The sequence below is a fragment of the Brachyhypopomus gauderio genome, unplaced genomic scaffold (assembly GCF_052324685.1).
Source record: "Brachyhypopomus gauderio isolate BG-103 unplaced genomic scaffold, BGAUD_0.2 sc126, whole genome shotgun sequence".
NCBI classification, from domain to species: domain Eukaryota; kingdom Metazoa; phylum Chordata; class Actinopteri; order Gymnotiformes; family Hypopomidae; genus Brachyhypopomus; species Brachyhypopomus gauderio.
In genome coordinates this window covers 417,016-426,282 of record NW_027506947.1, presented here as the reverse complement: position 1 = coordinate 426,282, position 9,267 = coordinate 417,016, and positions in this window count along the sequence as shown.

Here is a 9,267-nt window from a genome sequence, read left to right as displayed (position 1 = left end):
AAATATAAATTGTAGAGGCAACTGCGCATTGACATTGTACATTTTATCCTTGCCTCAAAAGACCTAAAGTTTACCCTATGTTCATATCTTCTCAGGTAGCTCAACGTGTTGAGCCACATGCTTCCAATTAGAAGCAAAGTTCATGAGCTACATGGGTTCAAATCCCACTTCCACCATTTTTTCCCAGCAAAATATCTCTTAGTCAAATACCTGAAAACAAGTAATTTTTTTTACCAGACAGCTAGTGTATCCGAAATCACATTCTGTGGACAGATGACAAACTCGGATTTGAAATATAAATTGTAGAGGCAACTGCGCATTGACATTGTACATTTTATCCTTGCCTCAAAAGACCTAAAGTTTACCCTATATTCATGTCTTCTCAGGTAGCTCAACGTGTTGAGCCACATGCTCCCAATTAGAAGCGAAGTGCAGGAGCTACATGGGTTCAAATCCCACTTTCACCTTTTTTTCCCAGCAAGATATCTCTTAGTCAAATACCTGAAACCAAGTAATTTTTTTTTACCAGACAGCTAGTGTATCCGAAATCACATTCTGTGGACAGATGACAAACTCGGATTTGAAATATAAATTGTAGAGGCAACTGCGCATTGACATTGTACATTTTATCCTTGCCTCAAAAGACCTAAAGTTTACCTCACACTCATGTCTTCTCTGGTAGCTCAACGTGTTGAGCCACATGCTTCCAATTAGAAGCAAAGTTCAGGAGCTACATGGGTTCTAATCCCACTTCCACCTTTTTTTCCCAGCAAAATATCTCTTAGTCAAATACCTGAAACCAAGTAATTTTTTTTTACCAGATGCTAGTGTATCCGAAATCACATTCTGTGGACAGATGACAAACTCGGATTTGAAATATAAATTGTAGAGGCAACTGCGCATTGACATTGTACATTTTATCCTTGCCTCAAAAGACCTAAAGTTTACCCTATGTTCATATCTTCTCAGGTAGCTCAACGTGTTGAGCCACATACTCCCAATTAGAAGCGAAGTGCAGGAGCTACATGGGTTCAAATCCCACTTCCACCTTTTTTTCCCAGCAAGATATCTCTTAGTCAAATACCTGAAACCAAGTAATTTCTTTTTTACCAGACAGCTAGTGTATCCGAAATCACATTCTGTGGACAGATGACAAACTCGGATTTGAAATATAAATTGTAGAGGCAACTGCGCATTGACATTGTACATTTTATCCTTGCCTCAAAAGACCTAAAGTTTACCTCACACTCATGTCTTCTCTGGTAGCTCAACGTGTTGAGCCACATGCTTCCAATTAGAAGCAAAGTTCAGGAGCTACATGGGTTCAAATCCCACTTCCACCTTTTTTTCCCAGCAAGATATCTCTTAGTCAAATACCTGAAACCAAGTAATTTCTTTTTTACCAGACAGCTAGTGTATCCGAAATCACATTCTGTGGACAGATGACAAACTCGGATTTGAAATATAAATTGTAGAGGCAACTGCGCATTGACATTGTACATTTTATCCTTGCCTCAAAAGACCTAAAGTTTACCTCACACTCATGTCTTCTCTGGTAGCTCAACGTGTTGAGCCACATGCTTCCAATTAGAAGCAAAGTTCAGGAGCTACATGGGTTCAAATCCCACTTCCACATTTTTTTCCCAGCAAAATATCTCTTAGTCAAATACCTGAAACCAAGTAATTTTTTTTTACCAGATGCTAGTGTATCCGAAATCACATTCTGTGGACAGATGACAAACTCGGATTTGAAATATAAATTGTAGAGGCAACTGCGCATTGACATTGTACATTTTATCCTTGCCTCAAAAGACCTAAAGTTTACCTCACACTCATGTCTTCTCTGGTAGCTCAACGTGTTGAGCCACATGCTTCCAATTAGAAGCAAAGTTCAGGAGCTACATGGGTTCAAATCCCATTTCCACCTTTTTTTCCCAGCAAAATATCTCTTAGTCAAATACCTGAAACCAAGTAATTTTTTTTTACCAGACAGCTAGTGTATCCGAAATCACATTCTGTGGACAGATGACAAACTCGGATTTGAAATATAAATTGTAGAGGCAACTGCGCATTGACATTGTACATTTTATCCTTGCCTCAAAAGACCTAAAGTTTACCCTGTCTTCATGTCTTCTCTGGTAGCTCAACGTGTTGAGCCACATGCTCCCAATTAGAAGCGAAGTGCAGGGGCTACATGGGTTCAAATCCCACTTCCACCTTTTTTTCCCAGCAAGATATCTCTTAGTCAAATACCTGAAACCAAGTAATTTTTTTTTACCAGACAGCTAGTGTATCCAAAATCACATTCTGTGGACAGATGACAAACTCGGATTTGAAATATAAATTGTGGAGGCAACTGCGCATTGACATTGTACATTTTATCCTTGCCTCAAAAGACCTAAAGTTTACCCTATGTTCATGTCTTCTCTGGTAGCTCAACGTGTTGAGCCACATGCTCCCAATTAGAAGCGAAGTGCAGGAGCTACATGGGTTCAAATCCCATTTCCACCTTTTTTTCCCAGCAAAATATCTCTTAGTCAAATACCTGAAACCAAGTAATTTTTTTTTACCAGACAGCTAGTGTATCCGAAATCACATTCTGTGGACAGATGACAAACTCGGATTTGAAATATAAATTGTAGAGGCAACTGCGCATTGACATTGTACATTTTATCCTTGCCTCAAAAGACCTAAAGTTTACCCTATGTTCATATCTTCTCAGGTAGCTCAACGTGTTGAGCCACATGCTTCCAATTAGAAGCAAAGTTCAGGAGCTACATGGGTTCAAATCCCACTTCCACCATTTTTTCCCAGCAAAATATCTCTTAGTCAAATACCTGAAAACAAGTAATTTTTTTTACCAGACAGCTAGTGTATCCGAAATCACATTCTGTGGACAGATGACAAACTCGGATTTGAAATATAAATTGTAGAGGCAACTGCGCATTGACATTGTACATTTTATCCTTGCCTCAAAAGACCTAAAGTTTACCCTATATTCATGTCTTCTCAGGTAGCTCAACGTGTTGAGCCACATGCTCCCAATTAGAAGCGAAGTGCAGGAGCTACATGGGTTCAAATCCCACTTCCACCTTTTTTTCCCAGCAAGATATCTCTTAGTCAAATACCTGAAACCAAGTAATTTTTTTTTACCAGACAGCTAGTGTATCCGAAATCACATTCTGTGGACAGATGACAAACTCGGATTTGAAATATAAATTGTAGAGGCAACTGCGCATTGACATTGTACATTTTATCCTTGCCTCAAAAGACCTAAAGTTTACCCTATGTTCATATCTTCTCAGGTAGCTCAACGTGTTGAGCCACATACTCCCAATTAGAAGCGAAGTGCAGGAGCTACATGGGTTCAAATCCCACTTCCACCTTTTTTTCCCAGCAAGATATCTCTTAGTCAAATACCTGAAACCAAGTAATTTCTTTTTTACCAGACAGCTAGTGTATCCGAAATCACATTCTGTGGACAGATGACAAACTCGGATTTGAAATATAAATTGTAGAGGCAACTGCGCATTGACATTGTACATTTTATCCTTGCCTCAAAAGACCTAAAGTTTACCCTGTCTTCATGTCTTCTCTGGTAGCTCAACGTGTTGAGCCACATGCTCCCAATTAGAAGCGAAGTGCAGGAGCTACATGAGTTCAAATCCCACTTCCACCTTTTTTCCCAGCAAGATATCTCTTAGTCAAATACCTGAAACCAAGTAATTTTTTTTTACCAGACAGCTAGTGTATCCGAAATCACATTCTGTGGACAGATGACAAACTCGGATTTGAAATATAAATTGTAGAGGCAACTGCGCATTGACATTGTACATTTTATCCTTGCCTCAAAAGACCTAAAGTTTACCCTGTCTTCATGTCTTCTCTGGTAGCTCAACGTGTTGAGCCACATGCTTCCAATTAGAAGCAAAGTTCAGGAGCTACATGGGTTCAAATCCCATTTCCACCTTTTTTTCCCAGCAAAATATCTCTTAGTCAAATACCTGAAACCAAGTAATTTTTTTTTACCAGACAGCTAGTGTATCCGAAATCACATTCTGTGGACAGATGACAAACTCGGATTTGAAATATAAATTGTAGAGGCAACTGCGCATTGACATTGTACATTTTATCCTTGCCTCAAAAGACCTAAAGTTTACCCTATGTTCATATCTTCTCAGGTAGCTCAACGTGTTGAGCCACATGCTTCCAATTAGAAGCAAAGTTCATGAGCTACATGGGTTCAAATCCCACTTCCACCATTTTTTCCCAGCAAAATATCTCTTAGTCAAATACCTGAAAACAAGTAATTTTTTTTACCAGACAGCTAGTGTATCCGAAATCACATTCTGTGGACAGATGACAAACTCGGATTTGAAATATAAATTGTAGAGGCAACTGCGCATTGACATTGTACATTTTATCCTTGCCTCAAAAGACCTAAAGTTTACCCTATATTCATGTCTTCTCAGGTAGCTCAACGTGTTGAGCCACATGCTCCCAATTAGAAGCGAAGTGCAGGAGCTACATGGGTTCAAATCCCACTTTCACCTTTTTTTCCCAGCAAGATATCTCTTAGTCAAATACCTGAAACCAAGTAATTTTTTTTTACCAGACAGCTAGTGTATCCGAAATCACATTCTGTGGACAGATGACAAACTCGGATTTGAAATATAAATTGTAGAGGCAACTGCGCATTGACATTGTACATTTTATCCTTGCCTCAAAAGACCTAAAGTTTACCTCACACTCATGTCTTCTCTGGTAGCTCAACGTGTTGAGCCACATGCTTCCAATTAGAAGCAAAGTTCAGGAGCTACATGGGTTCTAATCCCACTTCCACCTTTTTTTCCCAGCAAAATATCTCTTAGTCAAATACCTGAAACCAAGTAATTTTTTTTTACCAGATGCTAGTGTATCCGAAATCACATTCTGTGGACAGATGACAAACTCGGATTTGAAATATAAATTGTAGAGGCAACTGCGCATTGACATTGTACATTTTATCCTTGCCTCAAAAGACCTAAAGTTTACCCTATGTTCATATCTTCTCAGGTAGCTCAACGTGTTGAGCCACATACTCCCAATTAGAAGCGAAGTGCAGGAGCTACATGGGTTCAAATCCCACTTCCACCTTTTTTTCCCAGCAAGATATCTCTTAGTCAAATACCTGAAACCAAGTAATTTCTTTTTTACCAGACAGCTAGTGTATCCGAAATCACATTCTGTGGACAGATGACAAACTCGGATTTGAAATATAAATTGTAGAGGCAACTGCGCATTGACATTGTACATTTTATCCTTGCCTCAAAAGACCTAAAGTTTACCTCACACTCATGTCTTCTCTGGTAGCTCAACGTGTTGAGCCACATGCTTCCAATTAGAAGCAAAGTTCAGGAGCTACATGGGTTCAAATCCCACTTCCACCTTTTTTTCCCAGCAAGATATCTCTTAGTCAAATACCTGAAACCAAGTAATTTCTTTTTTACCAGACAGCTAGTGTATCCGAAATCACATTCTGTGGACAGATGACAAACTCGGATTTGAAATATAAATTGTAGAGGCAACTGCGCATTGACATTGTACATTTTATCCTTGCCTCAAAAGACCTAAAGTTTACCTCACACTCATGTCTTCTCTGGTAGCTCAACGTGTTGAGCCACATGCTTCCAATTAGAAGCAAAGTTCAGGAGCTACATGGGTTCAAATCCCACTTCCACATTTTTTTCCCAGCAAAATATCTCTTAGTCAAATACCTGAAACCAAGTAATTTTTTTTTACCAGATGCTAGTGTATCCGAAATCACATTCTGTGGACAGATGACAAACTCGGATTTGAAATATAAATTGTAGAGGCAACTGCGCATTGACATTGTACATTTTATCCTTGCCTCAAAAGACCTAAAGTTTAACCTATGTTCATATCTTCTCAGGTAGCTCAACGTGTTGAGCCACATACTCCCAATTAGAAGTGAAGTGCAGGAGCTACATGGGTTCAAATCCCACTTCCACCTTTTTTTCCCAGCAAGATATCTCTTAGTCAAATACCTGAAACCAAGTAATTTCTTTTTTACCAGACAGCTAGTGTATCCGAAATCACATTCTGTGGACAGATGACAAACTCGGATTTGAAATATAAATTGTAGAGGCAACTGCGCATTGACATTGTACATTTTATCCTTGCCTCAAAAGACCTAAAGTTTACACTATGTTCATATCTTCTCAGGTAGCTCAACGTGTTGAGCCACATACTCCCAATTAGAAGCGAAGTGCAGGAGCTACATGGGTTCAAATCCCACTTCCACCTTTTTTTCCCAGCAAGATATCTCTTAGTCAAATACCTGAAACCAAGTAATTTCTTTTTTACCAGACAGCTAGTGTATCCGAAATCACATTTTGTGGACAGATGACAAACTCGGATTTGAAATATAAATTGTAGAGGCAACTGCGCATTGACATTGTACATTTTATCCTTGCCTCAAAAGACCTAAAGTTTACCCTGTCTTCATGTCTTCTCTGGTAGCTCAACGTGTTGAGCCACATGCTCCCAATTAGAAGCGAAGTGCAGGAGCTACATGGGTTCAAATCCCACTTCCACCTTTTTTCCCAGCAAGATATCTCTTAGTCAAATACCTGAAACCAAGTAATTTTTTTTTACCAGACAGCTAGTGTATCCGAAATCACATTCTGTGGACAGATGACAAACTCGGATTTGAAATATAAATTGTAGAGGCAACTGCGCATTGACATTGTACATTTTATCCTTGCCTCAAAAGACCTAAAGTTTACCTCACACTCATGTCTTCTCTGGTAGCTCAACGTGTTGAGCCACATGCTTCCAATTAGAAGCAAAGTTCAGGAGCTACATGGGTTCAAATCCCATTTCCACCTTTTTTTCCCAGCAAAATATCTCTTAGTCAAATACCTGAAACCAAGTAATTTTTTTTTACCAGACAGCTAGTGTATCCAAAATCACATTCTGTGGACAGATGACAAACTCGGATTTGAAATATAAATTGTAGAGGCAACTGCGCATTGACATTGTACATTTTATCCTTGCCTCAAAAGACCTAAAGTTTACCCTATGTTCATATCTTCTCAGGTAGCTCAACGTGTTGAGCCACATGCTTCCAATTAGAAGCAAAGTTCAGGAGCTACATGGGTTCAAATCCCACTTCCACCATTTTTTCCCAGCAAAATATCTCTTAGTCAAATACCTGAAAACAAGTAATTTTTTTTACCAGACAGCTAGTGTATCCGAAATCACATTCTGTGGACAGATGACAAACTCGGATTTGAAATATAAATTGTAGAGGCAACTGCGCATTGACATTGTACATTTTATCCTTGCCTCAAAAGACCTAAAGTTTACCCTATATTCATGTCTTCTCAGGTAGCTCAACGTGTTGAGCCACATGCTCCCAATTAGAAGCGAAGTGCAGGAGCTACATGGGTTCAAATCCCACTTCCACCTTTTTTTCCCAGCAAGATATCTCTTAGTCAAATACCTGAAACCAAGTAATTTTTTTTTACCAGACAGCTAGTGTATCCGAAATCACATTCTGTGGACAGATGACAAACTCGGATTTGAAATATAAATTGTAGAGGCAACTGCGCATTGACATTGTACATTTTATCCTTGCCTCAAAAGACCTAAAGTTTACCTCACACTCATGTCTTCTCTGGTAGCTCAACGTGTTGAGCCACATGCTTCCAATTAGAAGCAAAGTTCAGGAGCTACATGGGTTCAAATCCCATTTCCACCTTTTTTTCCCAGCAAAATATCTCTTAGTCAAATACCTGAAACCAAGTAATTTTTTTTTACCAGACAGCTAGTGTATCCGAAATCACATTCTGTGGACAGATGACAAACTCGGATTTGAAATATAAATTGTAGAGGCAACTGCGCATTGACATTGTACATTTTATCCTTGCCTCAAAAGACCTAAAGTTTACCCTATGTTCATATCTTCTCAGGTAGCTCAACGTGTTGAGCCACATGCTTCCAATTAGAAGCAAAGTTCATGAGCTACATGGGTTCAAATCCCACTTCCACCATTTTTTCCCAGCAAAATATCTCTTAGTCAAATACCTGAAAACAAGTAATTTTTTTTACCAGACAGCTAGTGTATCCGAAATCACATTCTGTGGACAGATGACAAACTCGGATTTGAAATATAAATTGTAGAGGCAACTGCGCATTGACATTGTACATTTTATCCTTGCCTCAAAAGACCTAAAGTTTACCCTATATTCATGTCTTCTCAGGTAGCTCAACGTGTTGAGCCACATGCTCCCAATTAGAAGCGAAGTGCAGGAGCTACATGGGTTCAAATCCCACTTTCACCTTTTTTTCCCAGCAAGATATCTCTTAGTCAAATACCTGAAACCAAGTAATTTTTTTTTACCAGACAGCTAGTGTATCCGAAATCACATTCTGTGGACAGATGACAAACTCGGATTTGAAATATAAATTGTAGAGGCAACTGCGCATTGACATTGTACATTTTATCCTTGCCTCAAAAGACCTAAAGTTTACCTCACACTCATGTCTTCTCTGGTAGCTCAACGTGTTGAGCCACATGCTTCCAATTAGAAGCAAAGTTCAGGAGCTACATGGGTTCTAATCCCACTTCCACCTTTTTTTCCCAGCAAAATATCTCTTAGTCAAATACCTGAAACCAAGTAATTTTTTTTTACCAGATGCTAGTGTATCCGAAATCACATTCTGTGGACAGATGACAAACTCGGATTTGAAATATAAATTGTAGAGGCAACTGCGCATTGACATTGTACATTTTATCCTTGCCTCAAAAGACCTAAAGTTTACCCTATGTTCATATCTTCTCAGGTAGCTCAACGTGTTGAGCCACATACTCCCAATTAGAAGCGAAGTGCAGGAGCTACATGGGTTCAAATCCCACTTCCACCTTTTTTTCCCAGCAAGATATCTCTTAGTCAAATACCTGAAACCAAGTAATTTCTTTTTTACCAGACAGCTAGTGTATCCGAAATCACATTCTGTGGACAGATGACAAACTCGGATTTGAAATATAAATTGTAGAGGCAACTGCGCATTGACATTGTACATTTTATCCTTGCCTCAAAAGACCTAAAGTTTACCTCACACTCATGTCTTCTCTGGTAGCTCAACGTGTTGAGCCACATGCTTCCAATTAGAAGCAAAGTTCAGGAGCTACATGGGTTCAAATCCCACTTCCACCTTTTTTTCCCAGCAAGATATCTCTTAGTCAAATACCTGAAACCA